Source organism: Peromyscus eremicus, chromosome 8a (genome assembly GCF_949786415.1).
Source record: "Peromyscus eremicus chromosome 8a, PerEre_H2_v1, whole genome shotgun sequence".
Taxonomy (NCBI): Eukaryota; Metazoa; Chordata; class Mammalia; order Rodentia; family Cricetidae; genus Peromyscus; species Peromyscus eremicus.
Genome location: NC_081423.1, coordinates 39,981,713 through 40,004,455, shown reverse-complemented (window position 1 = coordinate 40,004,455; position 22,743 = coordinate 39,981,713).

Genomic DNA, 22,743 nt, shown 5'->3' with positions numbered 1-22,743 from the left:
ATAATAGAAATGAATTCTAAATAATTCTGGGTCCACTGATGAAGAGCTATCAGGCCGTTACCCAACAATGCAACCTCCTCGCCCCGCCCCAGGCTTCATCTGCAGTGGTAAGAACACACTAATCAATACATGTCTGCACTGTGGGAGTCATGCATCTGTCTCTTTTCCACATCACCCACTGATTGCTCTTTGAAGAAGCAGTAGCTCCACTGACATTTCAAATCCTCAGATTTTTGTTTGGTTATTCTTTATGGCTCTTAGTAGCAAGGGAGGCTGCCATAGTCTCTGCATTAGTGAGCTTAAAGGTAGCAACAAAGTGAGAGACGAAAGGGGCCTATGTGTATGTGTGCATGTGTAGATGCATATATACATCTATGAGTGCATGGACATGTATGTATGTGTGTGTGCACATATTTATTAATGTACATGTATGTGTGCATATATGTGTGTATGTGTCTGTGCATTGTGTACAGGTATAGGTGTGTACATGTGTGTACAGGTGTATGTGTATGTATGTATACCTGTGTATATGGGTGTATGTTTTTGTATATGTGTATACATGTCGGTATATTCATGTTTGTGCATATGTGTGCATATGCCTATGTGTAAATGCATGTGCATTCATGTATATGTGTGTATATGCCTTGTGATATGTGTATGTGCATCTATGTACCTGTGCGTGTGTGTCTGTGTGCATATGTACTCATGTGTTTGTATGTGTGTGCCTATGTATATATCCCACTAAGAGTATGTATTCTGGCTGTATTCTCCTCTATCCTAAGCTGCTTTTTTTCTCACAGAGAAGAGTCTACATTTGAGCACAAAATATTATTTCCAGCTTAAAAGAAGAGAAAAGGCAAGGCATGGAGACACCCAACCCAAGCTTATGATGGGGACTGTGCAGCCATAACTAATAGATTTAATGGGCTGTGTGGCATGTCTGACTGTGTTCTTGATGAAAGAGGAGACTAAGGCACTAAAAATAGACAAAAGATGAGCTGAGTTTGAATGTTAAGATTATGGAGCTAGCATGCTGGCTCTCTCTTCTAGAAACTGTTTCTGGAACCCAGTTTTGTATAAAAATGAACTTGAGGTTAGAAATTATCGTTTCATAATTTCCAAAAATTTCTAAAACCTCTCAAGTGCTGGCATAGGGGCATCATGTGCCACAAAACCCTGCTAGTCTAACTGTATGAACTTGGGCCAGTTATTTCATTTTGGGGTCTGCTTTCTCATCTGGATTATGACAGACTCCACACGACAAAGAACATGGATGATAATACAGTGGATTGCTGAGGATTAAATAGCAAATATTTATTGTCTTCTGTGTCAAGAGGCTTCCCATCAGCACGATAGAACATGGAGTTCACCAACTCCCTCCCAAGGCACGTCAGGGGAGGCTCCTGGCTCCATGCTTCTTCGGGCTCACTGGAAGGCCATGGAAGGTGGCCTGTGGTAGAGCAAAGGATTCACCTCATTGCCAGAAAACATAAAGGAAAGAGGAAAGACCTGAGAGCCCTAGTTCCCTGAAAGCCCTCCTACTAGGCCAGAAGCATTCCCTAGTTCCTAGGGGGCAGAGGGAGAACCAAGTCTTTAGGACCTTTCAGGACATTCTACTTCCAAATGGTAGTATCTCTCTTTCCACAAAGCAATGCAATATCCTCCTCCCAGATGACAAGCCTGCATTAACTCAGCTGCTACAAGCAGCTTGGGCAGTATCTGTCTCTATGCAATACATTGGAAGGGACTTAAGGGACCATTTATTTCCAGGGCTTCATCTTACAGTAGAGCAATCAGAGTAGTTAAGTAACTCAGCCAAAGCTGTCACACATCAGGCATTGTAAGCACACCACAGCGGTAGGTTGTGCAGTGCCTGCCCAGAAACAAACTATTAAGCTAGCAGGAAAGACATTGAGTCTTGAAAGTTGATCTGAATTGGAAGATTTCATAGGACCTGGGATGGTCATGTGGCGGCAGGCAGGGTCCAGACTTTGAAATTTGGTACCAGTGACTAACAGCAGCTGGAGATAAAGGTCAGGTGTACACTGGAAATGATTATAGCTCCTTTTCTGCAGCTTCCATGCAAAGGGAAAGAGAAACAGCAACACCTACAATCTCTTGAAATGACTCTCTGCCAGACTCGCTAAGGAACTGATTGGGGGAACAGACCCTGTAATTAGTCCCCAAAGCTTCTTCCACACCACGCCCCCAGGGCACCTGCCATGACAGCTGTCACTTCCCAAGCAGCTTAGAGTCCTGAGGTGGCCTGGAAGTAGAGATGGAGCCAGGGAGGCCGCTCCCACACTGTGGTGGCCTCACAGCACTGGCAGAGGCTTTTGAAGCACAATGCAGAAGCTGGAGGAACCATGGGCCTGGGCATGGCACTCTTTCCCTTGCCTGGCAACTGCTGAGCTGCAGCAGGGGCCCCCCTCTCAGCTGACAAACTCAGAGGCAGATCTGAGAGCCAGAGTCCCTCCCTGGAGCTTTCCAGGGCCACCCATGTTGCTAATCACTCTGTAGCCTCACAGAAGAACAAGGAGTGACAGAGGGTGGGTCATTAAAAAGACACCAGCTGAGAGCAGTGTCACTTTGGCTCTGGAGTCTTCTATCCAATTGTCCTTTTCAAGGGACTCTTAATGAGAAGGGATGGGCACAAGCTGAACACGTATCTTAAGGAAGAAGGACCAAGCATTCCCGTGGGCATTCATTTTTTCCTATTCTTCAGAGGGAAACTTCCTGCCTTCCATGCTGCTCCTAGTTGACAGTTACTGCCTCTCGAGTCCTAAGGTTTCTGGGATGTGGAGTCTTTTGGTGAAGCTTCCACTGTGAGCTCATATCTTAAGGAGAGTTTCATTCTGGCCCCTTTCCAGACTGATGACAAGTCCTGGAACAGTCATCCAGCATGAACATACCTAGGGTGTGGAGGTGAGATTCAACACAACCAGGGGCACATCATCCAGACTATCACTGGCTCCCATACTGTTCCTACTGGAAGAATGCCCAATACCTTCTTCAACTCATCAGGAGTCATGGAGAATTTAATGGGACCCAACTTTTAGCCATTTGCCCTTCTGATGACACTGCCTTCTCAGCAAGGTGGTCATTGCTGTTTGCTTACCGCTGTTGAGAAGGAAAGCTGGTGTCATTCCTTCTGCGCATGTTGGGAAGCCCTGTAGCCACTTCTTCTAAGGCACCTTCCCTCACTTCAAGTGGCCACAGGAAATGCTTTCTCTCACATACACTCTTTTACAGAAATGCAATAAAAGATATTCTTAAGAATGAGAGTCTCTCATTCATTCTTACATGAATGCTGGCTGTAGTTTTGTCCATTCTTAGGAGTTAGTATGAAAACAAACTCATGTCTAAGAACCTGTATTGACGGATTAATTCCTTATGACTTTAACATCCATGTGACATCTGTGATGGCTTGGCAGATATAGCCTCCCAGAGGGCCCTGGGGGCTGAAAATAACTCCCAGAAAAAGCTAGACAATAAATGTTTCAAACTGAATGGCCTGTAAAAATTCCCTCACAACTACTTGACTTTGCTGTTGTGATAGGTAAGTAGTCACATACTATATGCAAGAAGGATCGTGGTTGTGTGTATCAATAAAACTTTATTTTCCAAAACCAAGGAGGGAGACGGATTTGTTTCTTGGATTATTGTCCACTGTCTCTGGCATAGACCATAATGTTGCCATCATTCGGTTTTGTCCTAATCATTGGGGTTTAGAGTTATCACACAACGTAAGCAGTTGGAATGTCAGTTTGCACACTGCAAGGTTCCATGGTGTCTGAAAAAGTGAAGCTGTGTAACTCTATGTATCACACTTACACTATGGACACATGACACAGCTAAGGGAGTCAGGCCAGTGAAAGAAGATGGGAAATAAATATAACAGTGTACAATGTGCAACCAAAATACAAACATCAAAAGATGATGCATCAAAGTACTTGAGAAAACTGATAAACCATCAAATATTTCTGGTGAAATGGCTTGTTCTGTGACTGTGTTTTAAGAATGGCATCTAAAGAAGAATGAGATACCTTAGTACCATGAAATTTAAGCAAAGGGAATGCCAGCAGATAAGGGGCTCACGCTTTGTGAATCAGGACATTGTAGCAATTTGAAATTATGTGATGATTCATAAAAAAAATCTTAATTTTATTTTCATTTTACTCTTGGAGAATTCTTTTCTCTCACATATTCACTATAATGATCTGGTCCAAACTCTGAGTGCTTTGACAGTGCATACACGATGCTGGAAATGATGAAATCAATTATATTATGTCTTTGTCTTTAGTGGCTTAGGTTCTTTTTGGTGAGAGCATACCAGAGGGACTCTGAAACCTAACTCCGGGAAGTGCAGAATCTGAATATTATTGAAAGCCCTAGAACCAACCATGCCTGATGTCACTACATAACATCTTCTGTCACATGAGACAGCTGTATTTCCAGTGTGATGAGGGGATGTTGGAGTCTAAGAGAAGGTTCTTATTAGCATCACACGGATAGTGAGGGTCAGAGACTGAATGATGACCTGGGTCTTTGGAATCAGAGTTCAGAGGTCATTTTATCCCTCTGCTGAAGGAATGACATTTTATGACTCAGAGAAAGCTTTTGGGAAGTGAAGTGGTCAGAGTCATAGCTTGGGGAAGGAAGCGTGTGCTGAAATAGCACACAGAGATGAGCGCTTCGACGACAGTGGAGGTGCAACACAGTGAGAGGCAGCAATCTTATACCACGATTCCGGCTTTGCAAACACGCGCAGCTACGTGGGTGACGGAGCATCCCTCTCCGGCTTTAGGAGATTGGGTCAAAGGTTTTATGACTGATTTAATAAAACACAAAGTAAGGTACCGAGGCTTGAAAGTGAGGGCTTCTAGAGCTTCCATTGTCCGATGACGGTGGCAGGAAGAAGTCCTAATGCAGTTAAACATAAGTACATGGTCAGTGTGATGACAGTAATCACAACTTCACCTGGTGGAAAGCCAGCCTGGCTGGACCACAGTTGATTATAGCAGCCTGTGGCAACACCGTTCAGAGGTGTCAACACCTTTCAGTTGGTTCTCACATCAATTCTGGTTGCCCTTGTTAACCAGCTGTCAAGAGATACTGAAAGGTAATTTTACTTTCCTTTTGGATCGTTGTCTTGTAAAAGCCAAATTCCACCAAGCAAGGCAGAAAATAGTGGAATTAAACATGTGCTAAACATGGTTCCTTGAGGTAACACACGATCTGACAAGTCAGAAGTCAGTGTGTTTCCTGTTCTGGACTGTCCTGTCCCCAGTCTTCTCTTCTCACACACCAGGAGATATGAATAAGGTCTTGGGTATCTCAGAACATCTCAGAAACATGAGTGTACCAGCTGCCTTGTTTTTAGGGCAGTCCTCTATTCTGTGATGAGGTTGAGTGGCAAACACATGTTTTCCTTAAGAACAAATATGTGTTTGATTGGATGTGTTCAATGGCAAAGAAAATGAATTCCATCTGTATTTTTCCTTTTGGTTTCCTGACAATGAGGATAATCCTCAAAAATGAAACAATCGAATGACTTTAGTTAACAGAGAACGGAAGCTTGGCATATGAACAGGATAGTAACGATTGTTCTCTGAAAGTTCAGTCTTGGAAGAGACACTGAGAGAACTGTTAAGTAAGATGCCTGGAGTCATTGACTGGCTTTTGGAGAGCCTTGATTTTTATTTTATTTAGCATGAGGGTGGGGTGGGAAGAGCGCATACCAGGGCACAGGTACACGGGTATCAGAGTTCATGTGTGGAGGTCAAGGAACAGCTCTCAGGAACCTGTGTTCTACTTCCACCACCGGTTCCAGGAACCACGCCCAGTCATCAGGCTTGCACAGCAAAAGCCTTCATCCAGAACGCAACCTTGCCGGCCCGTGAAGAGCTTTGTTAAATTAGAAAACCTTGAACGCTGGAGAGATGGCTCGGTGGTTAAGAGCACTTACTGCTCTTCCAAGTGACCCAGGTTCAGTTACCAGCACTCACATGGCAGTTGACAGTTGCTGATAAGTCCAACCCCAGGGAAATGGATTCCCTCTTCTGGCCTTTGGGCACCTGCACTTGTGTGCAAATAGCCACACACATATATACGTAATTAAAATAAGTATTTTTAAGAGGAAAGTGTCCATGAAGATTCAAAATGGACAAGGGGTTTCTGTCAACTCCTGTCCAATGAGTAGAATGTTAACTCTTGAGTCGAATAATGTGTCTGCTGGGGTTATGGTTCTCCTTGAGAAGTTGTAGTAACCTGGCTCCGGGTACTGCAGGCTTCTACCCAGGAAGCCAAGAAGGCAGGATTGAAAGCTCACTGTCAGTCTGGTGAACTGAGTGGGACCTTATCTCAAATTAAAACAAAAATCTGGAGATCTAGAGCTCTGTGGTGGAGGGCTTGCTTGTTAGGCCACAGTTTCAATCCCTAGTACGCCATTTATTAATTAACAATTGATAATTCATTAATTTTAATAATGAAAATCAGATACTTTGCAGGGGTAGGGATGTTTCTCAGTTTGTGCTCGCCTAATGTATCACTTCACATTGTCATGATAAAAAGTCTGACCAAAGCGACTTGTGGAAAGCAAAGCTTACTTTGGCTTGTGGTTCCAGGATGCAGTCCATCATCCTGGGGAGTCACTGAAGCAGGAGCTGGTCACACTGTGTCTGCAGGCAGAGGAGAGTGCAATGAACCCTTGCGCTCAGCTGGCCTCCTGTGTGTATCTGTACTCTGGAACCCCAGCCCAGGAAGTAGTGTTGCTCATTTTAAGGGGGATTCTTTCACCTCAGTGAACCGAATCAAGATAATGCCTCACAGACAAGCCCAGAGGTTTGTCTTTCAGTGATTCTCAATTTTGTCAGGTTGACTTTCAGTACAAACCCGCACACCTAAAATGCACAAGGCCCTATATTGCCTGTAAACGCAGCACTTGGGAGGTATAAGTAAGAGAGTGGGAAGTTCAAGGCCACCCTTAAGTTACACAGCAAGTGTAAGGTCAACCTGGAACATGGGACCTTACATATCCAAAAATGTAAGTTAAAAAAAAAAGAATAAAAGATGTTCTGTGTTAATGGTAAATGTTATGAAGAAAAATATATAAGGTTTATGACATATAATAGAAATTACACATCTTTGTGTTTTGATACTATCTGAAGAAAGCTTTTTTCAACCTGGGGTGGTCTCAGGCCTTGCTTGCCTGGGCCTGCCACAGGACAGTTAACCTTGTCTGGAGATGCTTTCGGCTCTTACAGACCCTGTGAGGGAGTGCTGTTTGCATCTAGTGGGCGGAGGTCAGGCATGCGGTTAAGATGCCCCAGTGGGCAGGGCAGCTTCCCACAACAGAGAATTACCTGCTTTAAAACTCCAATGGTGCCCAAATTGAGACACTCTGCACCAGAGCATGCCTTCCCCACAGGAGTAATACTGCAGCCAACAGGGTAAAAATTTGTTTTTAGGGAATGAAAGAAAATCTTAGTGTATTCCTGTGTGGATCGCAGATACACACTCGACACAGGAATTTCACAGCACAGGGTGTTTTGGAACAAAAAGCCTCAAAGACTCCTCGGGGAAATGATAATGAAAACAAGATTGGGAAACACCAGTGTGGAGCAGGGATTAGCAGACCTCTTCTTCCTGGAGTCAGAAAGAAGGTCAACCTTTGTGCTTCTGTAATTCTTGTGGCAACAACGCACTGAGCATTGCAATGCAGAAGCACCGTGGGCAGGTGGCTCCCATTCACGCCGGGGTAGTGTGGGTCAGTAAAACTTTATTTATAAAGTAAGGAGAGGGGCTGAAGAGGTGGCTCGGTGGTTCAGAGCACTTCCTGCTCTTGCAGAGGACTAGAGTTTTTTTCATCAGCACTCACATTGTGACTCACAGTCATCTGTAATTCCAGCTCCAAGGAATCTAGTGCCCTCTGCTGGCCTCATGGACACCAAGCATGTATATGGTACATATAAGCTCATGGAGGAGCACACACTTACATATAAACAAACAAACAAACAAACAAACAGACAAACAAATAAATCTTTAACAAAACAAAGCAAGAATAGAAAGGCCATAGCTGCCATGGTGGATCATGCCTACAATTCCACCATTTTAGAAGGAGAGGCAAAAGGATCAGGAGTTTAAGGTCAGGCAGCTACACAGCTACACAGTGAGTTTGAAGCCAGCCCAAATAATGTCAGTAAATGAGCAGACTTGGAGAGAGAGAGAATGTGAACACAAGAATGAGAATATACTCTATTACGATCCATTGTCTGTTGAACCTTGAATTATGATTTAATTTTAAAGGACCAAGACAAAAGCTGAAAACACAGAATGCATACCTTGATCATAATCAGGTACATAAAAATGGTTCTCTGTGTGTATGAGAGAGGGAGAAAGAGAGAGGAGGGGGGAGGAAGAAAGATTCAGCTAAAACTAAGAGGATGTTCCACTGAGGTACAATTCAACAGCTGTCTATTAATTTGATGAAATACAGGATGCCAAACTTTGGGGAACTCTTAGGTGATATCTAAGAGAGAAGATGTCCTGGTATTTCAGAAAACACACAATAAAATTCACAAGGTGTGCTGTACTAGGGTTCTCTAGGTTAACAAAACTTTTATAATGAATCTGTATATACAGAAAGGGCATTTATTATAATTACTTACAGGCTGTGATCCAATTAATCCAACAATGGCTGGCTGTGAAGGGAAAGTCCAAGAATCCAGTAGTTTCTCAGTCTACAGGGCTAGATGTCTCAGCTGGTCTCCAGTATATGCTGAAATCCCAAAGAAGTAGGCTTGAATGCCAGTGAGGGAATGGGACTTGCTAGCAAGGCAAGGGTGAGCAGGCAAAGAGCAAGAGCTTCTTTCTTGCATCTTCTTACATAGGCTTTCAGCAGAAGGTGTGGCCCAGATAAAGATGTGTCTTTCCACCTGAAGATCTGGATTAAGGGCATGTCTTCCTACTTCTAAGATCTTCCTATGTAGCATGAATCTTAAAGGGTCTTATTAATAAAATCAAACTTGGAGCCAGGTATTGGGGTGAATGATGGAAGATCAGAGAAGCAGAACAAGTCACAGCCACCTCATCTCGCCAATTCCTCAGCTGATCCTGTTTCCTCAGACTGAAAGCCTCTGTGTGCTTATCCAAATGGATCTCAGTTGAACTGCTGCTCAGAAGCCTAAAAGCTTAACCAGCTCTAGTTCCTGGTTTTCACGCCTTATATACCTTTCTGCTTTCTGCCATCACTTCCTGGGATTAAAGGCGTGAGTCACCATGCCTGGCTGTTTCCAGTGTGGCTTTGAACTCAGAGGTCTGGATGGATCTCTGCCTCCCAAGTGATAGGATTAAAGGTGTGTGCCACCATTTTCTGACCTCTATGTCTATCTAGTGGTTGTTCTATCCTCTGACCCCAAATAAGTTTATTAGGATGCACAATATATTGGGGGACACAATATATCACCACATTCCTACTTCAAATTAAGCAAAAAACCCCTCACAGATGTGCCTTCTATGTTCGGGTTTTAGTTCCAGATGTAGTCAAGTTAAATACCAAGAATAGCCATCACAAATCCATCCCTGGTCAGCTTGACACACAATCATATTTCTTATGTCATTATTAATTTCCAAATGAAAATAATAACCAGGTCACAATAATGTCTAAGCCTAAACATAATATAACTATGACCTGTACAATCACAAATGCATTATATAACTAACTAGGTCATAATTATGCCTAATGTAACTATCCTTTGTACAAGTATAAACACATTATAAATTTAGGTGGCAATGTCCTTTTGGGGACATTCCTTTAGTATCTGAAACTTAAATACGATAACCATTGATATTCTTGTAATTGATGTTATATTGTATGACAAATAAATTGAGGAAAAAAAACATAAATATCCATACAAATGCATTCTTAACAAAATACAACACTCTTGTCAACTATAATCCTTGTTTCCACAAGTGGTCATGTGGCCTTAACTGGTATTGAAGACTACCTTCCTCTTCTACTCATTTTGTATTTCCTATAGCCTCTTTAAGAACCTCTGCGGGTCTTGGCTCTTTTCCTGGAGAAGTGACCCTTATCTTCATTCATGAAGGGTCTGTGCCCTTGGTCATCCTGTTGGATGTTGTAGTTTCCCATTGACTTTAATCGCAGGAGATGGTAGCACCAAGAGACTCCCTAAAAAGGATCTCCTGCACTCCACATGTAATCTTTCTTACCTCCATTATGGAAAAGCAATCTAATTTCCCCCACAGTAATCTGGACCAACCAGCCCTCTGAACACTGCTATTCCTTACTTAGCCTGTTGGTTTAGGGGCATCAGAAGCCTAAAATGGCCAGGGGGAAGCTGGTTTCCAGTTCAATGGAGTGTTCATTGTGGTTCCTGGCAAGAGTGCTCCCCACTTTGTAACCAAAACTTCTAGACTAGTAGAACTTAAGGTTGTGTGGACAGGAAGAAAATAACTTAGTAGTGGATCTCTAAGGATCTCTTTTTCACCCCTTGATTCCTGGACCTGTGGATTCTGGCTATAGGAGAAACTATGCCATACACTGGATGTTGATTCAAAGCATACGCTGCCTTCTGAAGAACCCCTCCAGGCTGCTGCCATCTAATTGGCATTGTAACTGTGTCTTCAAAAGGTCATTACATCTTTCTACCAGGCCAACTGCTTCAGGATGGTGAGGATCAGGCTAAGATCAGTAGTCTCATGATTGTGGGCTCACTGTTGTACTTCTCTGGCTGTGAAATGAGTTCATTGGTCGGAAGCAGTACCAAGCAGAATAGCATGGTGGTGGATAAGGCATTCTCTAAGTCCACAGATTGTGGTTCTGCAGAAGTATTTCCTTCAGGAAAGCCAAATCCATAACCAGAATAAGCATGTACTCCAATAAGGACAAAGTGTTATTCTTTCCACAAAAGAAGTGGTCCAATGTAGTCAACCTGCCACCAAGTTGCTGGCTAGTCACCTTGGGGAATGGTATAATATCTGGGGCTCATTGTTGGTCTCTGCTGTTGGTAGATCTGGCACTCAGCAGCAGCTGTAGCCAGGAAAGCCTTGGTGAGTAGAAGTCCATGTTGTCAAGCCCATACACAACTCCCATTTCTGCCATGGTGGCCACTTTATTTAAGGGCCCATTGGTCAATGACAGGAATGTCTGGAGAAAGAGACTCACTGTCTACAGAATGGGTCATTCTATTCACTTGATTACTGAACTCAGCTGAAATTACCTTTTGATGAGCATTTACATGGGACACAATTATCTTCCCATCTTTTGCCAATTTGGAGAGATCTATCCATACACCTCTTCCTTAGATGTACTTTCCCACCAATTTTCCAATCATGCTCTTTCTAAGTCCCTGACCATCCAGATAATTCATTGGCTACAGCCCCTGAGTCAGGGAACAATCACACATCTGACCATTTCTCCTTCCAAACAAATGATATGACCATGTGTAATGCCCAAAGTTTTGCCAAATGTGAAGATTTCCCTTCACCAGTGTCTTTCAGGGTTGTCCCCGGAGGGGGTTGTAATGCTGCAGCTGTCCACTTCTGGGTGGTGCCTGCACAACGTGGAGAACTATCAGTAAACCAAGCCCTAGTCTTCTCTTCCTCAACCAATCAATCATAGGGCACACCCCAACTGGTTATAGTTGCATACTTGGCAGCAGAAGGCATTGTAATAGGAGTAGAAACCATAGACATTTGGGCAACTTTGTCTAACTTGCCGTGTCTTCAAAACCTGCTCAGGCCTGATCATGTATATATCACTTCCATTTGATAATAGATGGTTGCTGTGCATGTCCTACTTTATGACTTGGTGGGTCCGATAACACTCAGCTCCTGATGGGAAGCTCAGGTAGCATGGAAACTTGGTGGTCCATTGTCAAATGTTCAGTTTCCACTGAAGCCCAATATTAGACCAAAAGTTGTCTTCTGAAGGAGAATGGTTGTTGGTAGATGATGGTAGAGCCTTGCTCCAAAATCTCAAAGGTCTTCTCTGTGATTCACTTATAGGGGCCTGCCAAAGGCTCCAAATAGCATCTCTACCTGCCATTGACACCCCAAGTACCATTGGTTCTGCTGGGTCATATAATCCAAGTGGTAGAGCAGCCTGCACAGCAGCCTGGACCTGTTGAAGAGCCTTCTTCTGTTCCAGGCCCCACACAAAACTAGCAGCTTTCCAAGTCACTTGGTATATGGACTGAAGTAACACACCCAAGTGAGGAATGTGTTCCTCAGAATCCAAATAGACCCACTAAATGTTGTGCTTCTTTCTTGGTGGTGGGAGGGGCCAGGTGCAATCACTTATCCTTCACCTTAGAAGGAATATCTTTGTATACCCCATACCCCTGGACTCCTAAGAATTTCACTGAGGTAGAAGGCCCTTGAATTTGGATTGGATTTATTTCCCATCCTCTGACATGCATATGTATTACCAATGAATTCAAAGTGGTTGCTACCTCCTGCTCACTTTGTCCAATAAGCTTAATGTTGTTAATATAGTGTGCCAGTGTGATATTTCATGGAAGAAACAGATGATCAAGATACTTTCTAACTAAGTTATGACACACGGTTGGAGAGTTACTATATCTTTGAGGTAACACTGTAAAGGTATTTACAGATTTCAGCTGGCCTTGCCAACTGAAAGCAAATTGCTTCTGGTGTACGGACAGGTACTGAGAAAAATGCATTTGCTAGATCAATAGCTGCATACCATGCACTAGGAGATGTGTTAATTTACTCAAGTAAGGACACCACATCTGGTACAGCAGCTGCAATCATAGTCACTATCTGATTAGGTTTTCAACAGTCAACTGTCATTCTCCACGATCCATCTGTCTTCTGTACTGGCCAGATAGGAGAGTTAATGGGAGGTGTTGTAGGAACCACCATCCCTACATCTTTCAAATCCTTGATGGTGGTGCTCATTTCTGTACTTCCTTCATAGATGTGATACTGTTCTTGATTCACCATTTTCCTTGGCAGAGACAACTCTAAGGGCTTCCCTTTAGTCTTTTCAACATAATAGCCCTCATTCCACAGGTCAAGGAACTAGTGTGAGAATTCTGCCAACTTCTAAGTACATCTATCTCAATTATACATTCCGAAACTGGGAGAATAATCACAGAATGAGTTTGGGGACCCACTGCACTTATTGTGAATCAGACTTCAGACAAAACTCAAACCCCTACTGTAACTGGAGGGCCACAATGTTTCTTGGGATCTCCCAGAATCATCGTCAATTCAGAACCAGTATTCAGTAGACCCTGGAAAGTCTGATTTCCTTTCCCCAGTTTTACAGTTACTCTTGTAAAAGTCCTCAGATCACTCTGGGGAAGGACTGGAGAAATAGTAAAATTTTCAGGTGGTTTATGAAGGTGCTTTGTCAGGGGAACCTGGCCATCTCTTCATTCAAGGAGTTCTGGGGTTACAAACCGGCTCAAGTCTGGAAACTGATTCATGGGCTGAAATTCCCTTTGCCACAATATATTGTAGCCTTTCTTTCACTTGCTTGAGAATTTTTCCACTTATATAAATCAAATAAAAATTCAGTGGACTCCTTATCTGTTTCGTGCCTGGGAAAACCATGATTGATTAGCCAATACCAAAGGTCCATACAAGTCATGCCACCATTAAATTCTCTTTGCCTGTGCTGACCATTATGGGTTAGGCCATTATGAACATTGCTTTGTCTGTGCTGCCCATTATGAGAAGCACGATCACCTTGCCTGTGGCGATTCGGTGCCACCACTTGGCCCCTTGCTACCTCAGGGCCCAATTAAACCCACTGCATTTAATGCAGGTAACAACAGTGTCTCCAATCCTAGGTCTGGCACAAGCAAAAGGGTCACAGAAAACTCTTCAAATGTGGTAGTGCCCCTTTTACTGTTTTGTGTCTTATAGGATGAGGGAAGGGCATGTCTTCTGGGCCTTTCATTGTGGAGAGTTAGATATTACACAGCACACCCACTGTAGCATTGCAGTTTCTCTGAGCCTTAAAATCTCTTCGTCAACATTAAGCCAAGGGCTATCAAGAGTATCCAACTCCTTTTCAGTAGGCTATCTTTGGACAAATACTTCAGCCAACCATTCAAACAGCCTTTTGACACCTTTTTATAACTGTGTGAACTTCCATATTAACCCCAGAATCTCCACTCAGAGGGCCCATGCCAACAAACTCAGCGTCATCAAAAGGAAGTCTTTCATGAACTGAGGTAGACTGTAAGTTAAAATAAGAAAAATAATTTTGGAAGCCCATTTTAAAAAAAATGATGCTACTGTTGTCTGACTTCTAACATGAGCATTACTGGGGTCCATGGTACTCTTGTGTGGTATTCCATGTGAAGTCACATCAGCCACTCGGCATATTCCACATGTTTTTGAGAGAAAGAGTCACTGGGCAGGGCTGCTTTTATCAGCTCTGAAATAGGCTTTTAGGTTGAGACAGACCAGTGACTAGATGACCACTGAACTACTTGTGTCCCTGTTTCCTGCTTTAAAAGAAAAGTGTGTGTGTGTGTGTGTGTGTGTGTGTGTGTGTGTGTATACAAGTATTTATGTGCCACAGGACACATGTGGAAGTTAGAACCCAGCCTTGGGAACCAGCCCTCTCCTTCTACTTTGTTAACGTCATGCTCTCTTGTTTACCACTGTGTACCCCAGGCTAGCTGGCCAAGCTTCTTCTCTCTGCCCCACCTCTTGTCATAGGAGCCTGAGGTTTCAGACATGCACTACTGTATCTGGCTGGGGATCTGAACTTAAGCCTTCCTGCTCACACAGCAAGGCCTTCTGTTGGGGTTTCTTCTCTCCAGCCTCCAAGATGCCTGTTTTATAACAACCTCTGGGCTGTGAGCACAGAGAGCGTTCAGTCCATTTGGGGGGAGTACTTAGAAAATGCAACTTGTGAGCAAACACATACCGTCCACTTGATTTGCTTGTCTGCCTCCTTAGCAAGCACAAGATGTTCTTACGTACATTTGGAAAATGCAACATCATACAAGGACCTGCCCTTGCTTGAAAAAATAAGAAGTATTTTATTTTTAATTGTGGGGGGAGGGAGGGAGGAAAGGAGAGGGAGAGAGGGAGAGAGACAGAGACAGAGAGAGACAGAAGGAGGAAGGGAGGGAGAGAGGGAGAGAGAGAGGGCAGGTGTCTCCAGAAGCTAGAAGAGCATGTTAGATCCCTTGGAGATGGAGTTGCAGGTAGCTGTGAACTGCCAAATATTGGAGCTGGGAACCAAACTTGCATCCTCAGGAAGATCAGTAAATGTTCTTAACTGCCGAGCATCCCTACAGCCTTCAAGAGTCACCTCCTGTCCAGTATTCTTTCAAGCCACTTTGAGTCACTCCCCTGGTTCTTTTGTAGACTGTAGACATGCCTTGTCACCACAGTCCTGAAATTTGGAATTTAGTTTGGATATTCTTCCTGTGAAGGAAACTTGCTTTGTGTGGTCTCAGTTCTCATAGCATCTTTATGTCTCTGACCTCCTTTTCTGGGGCAACACTGCCTCCTTTCAACACCATGGTTTCTTCCTCATCACAACGTGTTTCCTTTAGAACTACTATTAAATTCCATGAGCATAGCACCCTGTTACTCCTGATTCCTCTAGTAGAATGGAGGCTCATGAGGATGAGGATGGATGGGTACCTTGCCTTTCCCATGCCTTCCTATGTAGCCCTTTGGTTGGCATAGCTGTTAGCACACAGTGGGTGTAGATGGTTGAGTGAGTAACAGGCAGATGGCAAGACTTCTTAGGCTCAGTAGCACCATGACATCCCACAAACACACTCCATCTCCCAGTGAAATTCCAAGGGTTTCAAAAGAAGCATAATTAAAAGGAGATGAGGAGGCAACTGAACCGCATGTTACTGCTTTTCTTGTGCAGACATGAATAACTGCACTGATGGAGGACCACAGTAACACTTCCATCCTATCCTAATTCAGGATTACTTACACAGCATGAGTGAGGGACTATTGGCAGGAGCACAGCTGACCCCTAAATAGCTGAGTCACCACAAAGTCCCATCCCGTCACCGATGGTGACCTTGCGGGAGCTGCATCATAGAGTTCTTCTCTCAGTTAATGTTCTGCTTCCTATAGGCACCACCATCTCCTAAGATCACTTTCAACCCTGGAAGAGCAGGAGGGAGAAATGGTTGGAATCTCAGGCGAGGGTCCCATGACCCTCCTGTCCTAATCCTAGCTCCCCTACCACTACCAGGGGTGTGGTCCTCTCAATGATGTTCTACTTTTTTAATTATTGTGACTCCTAGGCCCAAATGACCCCTCCTCTACGATGTCAGTGGGATGGTCTCACAAGGGGCTAGTGTGAAAAGCCACAGTAAAGCACAATGGCATGGTGAGACACACCTTGAATTCCTTCTGTTGGAGAAATCCAAGATGGCAGAAAGGATTCTTGTCTTTGAGCTGAGGATAGCGCCCATGTGAAGAACCCCTTTGTAGGCACCATGCTGAGTCAGGTGAGTTCACTGTGTCTTCTGGCCTCTACCCCCAGGTGTTTAGAGTTTCCTGCACACCCTTGCTTGCCAATTAGAGGGAAAGCTCCATAAAATTCAGGAAGTGAAATTGATTTCAAGTGCTGCACAACCAAAGAGTAAATACGGAACACCAGGACACCACTGTAGCAGAAACTTTTTCTGTCTGTAATGGTATTTTAATGTTTTTACCAGGGACAGTTGGAGGTTTGCAGCACTGTAATAAGGCATATACGCTCTCACCTGCTTAGCCAACCTATGCCTACCATGCTTTAAGCTGCTCTCAGATGCCGCTGCGATTAAATTTGCCGATGTTTTTGTTTTCACTTTTTATTTTAAGTGAAATCAGCTGCGGACCTACTACAACAAGAGTTGAAAGAGCTCTTTCTGTGGTTCTCCAATAAACTGGGATGTTCCTCTGGTGTTCAGCAGCTCTGGCTCTCATCCTAAAAGATTGTTTTGGAGACACAAACTCTACAGGATTCCTAAGTCAGGGAAATACAGTCAAATGGGAAAGCCAACAAAGAGCAAACTGAGATGGCTTAGCTGTTAAAAGCACATAGTTAAGTACATGCACTGCTCTTACAGAGTACTGGAGTTCAGTTCCTAGCACTCATGTCAATGGCTCACAACCTTCTGTAACTCTAGCTCCAGAACCTCTGACCTCTGAGGGCTCTTGCACACACACACACACACATACACACACACACACACACACACACACACACACACACACACACACAGAAACCTTAAAGAGAGAGCACTTTTAAGGAGAACCCAAGGGATGAGCTCTCACAGGCTCCAGTAATTCATCCTAAGGACTTCAGGTTCTAGAAAGCTGTAGAAACAATGGAAGCAAAACTGTGCAAAGCAAAGGCAGCTGGGATGGGAGACATCAAAGAAAGGGCAAGTGAAGGCTTCTGAAAATTCTCTTGCCATAGCAGCAATAAGAACTCAAGGCAGACTATCTGAATCAACTTTTTTCAGAACTCTGGGATTTAGCCAGAAGCAGCCACAAAAATCCGAGGAGCAATTAATCAAGAACAGGGTCTAATGTTGGTGGGAACAGTCAGAGTGGCGGCATTTCGAGCTGCCAGAGTCACACTTGGACCTCTGGGTCTGTATGGGCTCTGCAGCAAGAAGCGAGGCAGCAGTTGGGGAGCAGAGCTGAGAGCTCCTTAGCGACCGACCGGCTGCAGGGAATTGCAGGGAATCGTCTGGTTGTTAAGAACTGACTTGGTGAGACCCGGCTGGATGCTCACTCCAGCAGCCTTTCCCGGAAGTGTGTGTGTGGGGGGGGGAGTCTGAAATATCAGAGGGGCTAGTGTTCATCCTGAGCAGCCTGGTTGGGCCAGTGGGGAATTTGGACATGGCTAGCAGGTTTTTGGGAATCTGGAAGGTGATATGTGTGTCAAGAAAGGCCTGGGGAGGCCATGAGTGTCATCTCTGATTGGCTTTCAGGCTCCAGGCAATCCAGAAAAGAAAGCTAAAGGAGAGCTGTAAACTCCTGTTTGGAGTGTTGAAAACATGTTCCAACACACATGCATGCACCTACATGCTTGTACACACACATAGGCATACACAATATACTCACATGCACACACACATACACACTTTCAGGTACATGTATACTCATGAACCTACACGTACACACATACACCCAAACATGCACAGCCTCAGCAAAATCTGGTTGTTGCATTGAGACATTTCAGGAGATGGCTGTCCTCCGAGATAGGTGCACTGTGGCTTAAGTGGGCACACAAACTAAAAAAGAGAGCACAGACTAAAAAATTCATTCACAAAAGTCAATAGACAAGAACATTAATTATAACAAAACCAAGAAGCCCTGGGGAGGGGAAAATTGATTTCCAGATTTACTACTTTGTATTATGTAAAATGTGTGGTTTACAAAATGAGGATAGTAAGAGACACATTGAAACAAGAAAACATAAATCATATGTACAGGGGGAAGATAAGGTAGGTATGGGAGGGAGCCCAGACAGTACACTTCTGGACTTCAGATATTTAAATATGTTCAAGGATGTAACCGACAGACAACATGGCTAAATAATTTAAAATCAAAGTAAAAAATGGGTCAGGGAAGATGAAATATCTATAAAGGCATGACTATAAAACACTAAGTCCATTCTGAGTTGAGGAATGTACAAGGTGAGCTTGAAATTTGACCAGAGAATGGAGAGCTGACCAAACAGAAGCAGCAGCAAAGGAGATGGGTTGGATTACGCAGTCTGCACACGGAAGAGAAGCAACACAGCCTCCGAGATCCACAGGAGACCATGGAAGACCCAGGGAGACTTGAGGAGGATCATGGCAAATAGCAAGAGCTGTGAAATAAACGTGACCCCACAGAAGAGAGGACATGGGGCCGAGAGAGTATTTAGAAATAATGACCGAAATTGTCCAAATTTGACTTAAAAATTCCATGAATCTACACATCAAAGATGCTGAAATAATGTACTTTAAATAAGGTAAAACCAGAGAGTCTAATCTAGACAAATTATAATAAAGTTATCAAAAGTCAGAAACAGAGAATTTTTAACCACCACCACCACCACCACCACCACCACCACCACCACAGTCATCATCATCATCCCATTTTGGGGATTGGACCTAGGACCTTGAGCACGCTAGCTAGGCCAGTACTCTCTGACTGCCACTTCCCCAGCCCAAGAGATAATCTTGAAAGGTCAAAGTGGCTCTGTGTATACCAGGGCTCTTCAAAAAGACTAAAAAGACAACTGATTCCTCAAGAGCTGCCATAGTATTCAGGAGACAGTGGGACACCACGTTTGAAGTCTTGTCAGAAGAATCTCTCAATCAAGAAGTTACCTTCCACCAAGCTGTCCTGCAGCACAGGAGAAGTGAAGGCATCCCTAGGGAAACCATAGCCACAGAGGAATGGACCATATCTGCAGGAAATTCTAACTTGAATCTTTGCAACCGAAGGAAAGACTACCAAGAGATACTGGAATACACTCGAATCTACACGGATAACAGGTGACAGATGGCACAGGTACATATTAGTGTCTCTCATTTCTCTCCTATCTGATTGAAAAATCAAAAGATCACTGTGTGAAGTGGAAGCTGTAGATCTGTGTCACACACACAGAAGATGCCGTGTGTGTGACAGAGGCAGTCTGTGAGAAGAGGGGGAAGCTGTGAAGAAACAATTTCTACATTTACACTACTGAAATTTCATTGGTTTTTAATGGATCAAAGCTACAAATGAAAGAGTAAAAACAAGAAAACTCACGATGAAAGCTTAGCACTAAAACCTGGAGGCCTGAGGTTCACAATGGATCCACAGTTAGAAGTAACTAAGGACAATATTTGTCAATTGGCACCAAAATGAAAACTGTTTCACATCAAGGGCGCTATCAAGAAAATGAAAAGATGATTCACAGAATGAGAAAAAGCATGTGTAGATCACGTGTCTGGTGCATGCTAAGGGATCACAGATAATGGAACTGGTATAAACCAGTAAGAAAAAGAGCAATTACCTAATTAAAACTGAGCCAACATTTTGAATACAGAGTCCTCTAAATAAGCTGGAGGAATGCTAATGAGCATGAGAAGATGCTCAACACTATTAGTTATTAAAGAAACACCATCAAAATCATGATTGAGATAAGACAATGGTGAGAGTTCTCATGCCCAGAGAGACATCAGCTGTGTGAGTGAGGAGGGAAGTGATGGGGAGTGATGGGGAGTGATGGGGAGTGATGTGGAGTGATGGGGACACTTGTGCATTGCTGTTGGGAACATGAAAATTCAGTCACTTGTAAAGCAGTTTGGAAGTTAATCAAGAGTTAAGCATAGAGCTACTCTCTGATGGAATAATCACTTCTAGGCGCATTCCCAAGAGAACTGAAAATATACTATAAAACACTTGTAGGGCCAAGTGTGCTGGCTCATGTTTTTAAACTCACAACTCAGGAGACTAAGGCAGAATGATCACCAAGAGTTTGAGGTCAGCTTGGGCTATAACATGAGCCCAAGGTTAGCCTGGGATACATACCCAGGTCCTTTATGTAACAACAACAACAACAACAACAACAACAAAATATGTAGGGTAGGTATGTAACTCAATGGTAGAGTTCTGGCCTAACACCTGCAAAGCCCCAATCTACAAGTTCAATCTACAGCATGGCAAGCAAGCAAGGGAACATCATTAAAGAAAGCATTAAAGAAAAAAATGCAAGATGATGTGGTGGTGCATAGATGTAATCTTAGAATTGGGGAAACTGAGGTAGGAAGCTACAGAGTGGAAGGCCAACCAGGGTTATATAGCAAGCCTTTGTCTCAAGCAAGCAAGCAAGCAAAGCAAAGCAAGACAATGACAGTGAGAAAAAGGAAAGAAACAAGTCCTTGTCTAGGAGTGTCAGTAATGGCATTATTGGTATGATTTATAATAGCTGACAATACATCAATGTAATGTCCATCAGCTCCTTAATAGAGAAGAAAAATGCGGTATCTCATGCAATCAAATATCATCCATTTACACAGAAGGAAAGTCTTGACACATTGTCACAACATCCATTTTGGGAACCTGATGCTAAGGGAAAGAAGCTATATATAGTGAACCACTTTGAGGACATAGTAACATCCACTGCATTGCTTACTTTTAGAGCATGTCTTGTGTGGTGAGTGAATCGCAGCTCATTGAAAAGGCATTTTGTGTAATGGGGCTCATTACTGACCAGGTCCCAGAGCACATTCCCTGAGATGGAGTGATGCATCATGGTTGAATCATCCAGAGTGCAGAGATGAGCAAATCTGATTCATTTATAACTGAGGATTGAATGACGTAATCAGATGAAGATGAAAATGGAGTGTTCTGGGGCAGGGTAATCAGTTCTGATGCTAATTTTCATTGATTTGATGTGATTGTGTGGATTCTTGTACAAACATTGCTATGCTCCATCTCACCTTGCCGGGAAGTGGTCGTGACGGCTCCAGGATAGTGCTTGTATTTAACATAGAAGTGCTCATGGTGGCCTGGGTAGTGCTTGCGTGTGCCTTTATGGAACTGGTCATGGGCAGTCCTGGACAGCGCTTGTATGTTATTTATTGTGATTTACTCTGTCTAAACATGCCTATGACCAGGGACAGGCATTTTCTAAACACCTAATAAACAGCTCCTCAGGCAGGTGTGCTGAGTGTTCTTCAAGTATCATGTAGTTTTTAAAGCTCGGTGATTATTGGATATAACTGCCCAACAGACACATCCTTCCAAAATGAAACTCACACTTTTTAGAAGAAATTTTAAAACTAAGCAGTGCTGGTAGTGAGCATGCACAGACTGAGATATTTGAGCTAAGGCATATATAAATAGCTGTGGCCGATGATCTTGCCTTGTTCATTTCTAAATACAGTGCTCTCCCTGTTAGCATTTAATTATGCACTGTACTAAGATAAAAACGGGCATTAGAAAAGATTGGTTTTTTAGGATGGATATGTTGGGACCTAAATATGGTTTAATCTCCGTGTCTGCATTTGGAAAGCCAACAAACTGCAGATGAATGCTCATTTCTCGTAGAAGTGCATTGGGATATATTTGCCCATGTATTATTTGAAGACAGATCCGTATGCCATCAGTGCAGGCTTCAACACATGGCAAGGGAGATGTTGAGGCCTTCTAAGAAGTCTCTATTTCCAGCCAAAGTGTCCTACAAATGTTCCCTTACTCACTTGTCTTATCTTGCTCATCCCGGAGAACACGAGCAAGTCCACTGGATGCTGAGGATGATTTTTAAATTATCTTCTTCCTCCATGTCTGGAGTAGATGATATTTGAACAAGTAACATTTTCCCGTGAGAGTATGTATAAGTTTTACGATGATAGATTTACATAAACAACTCTCATTCCTTTTAAAGCAAAATGACACTGACAATAACAATGACAGTTGTTGTTATTTGTGTGGTAGTTATCACATGCCTGAAGCTGGGAGGACATTTTGTAAATATTAACTCATTTGATTTATAGCATCTTTATATTGATAGCATCGTTGTTACTTAAGTTCTATGATAAGACACAGTTAAGGTGGGGAGATGTTAAAGAACTCGTTCCAAATGGTGCACAGAATAAGCAGCTGATCGAAGATTAACATTTAGGCTGTTTTCTGAGATATCTGTCTTTCCAGTCATTGCACTATACCATGTCTCAGGATGCATGCTAGCCAGGAAGATACTGCTATGTGGTTGACAGCAAG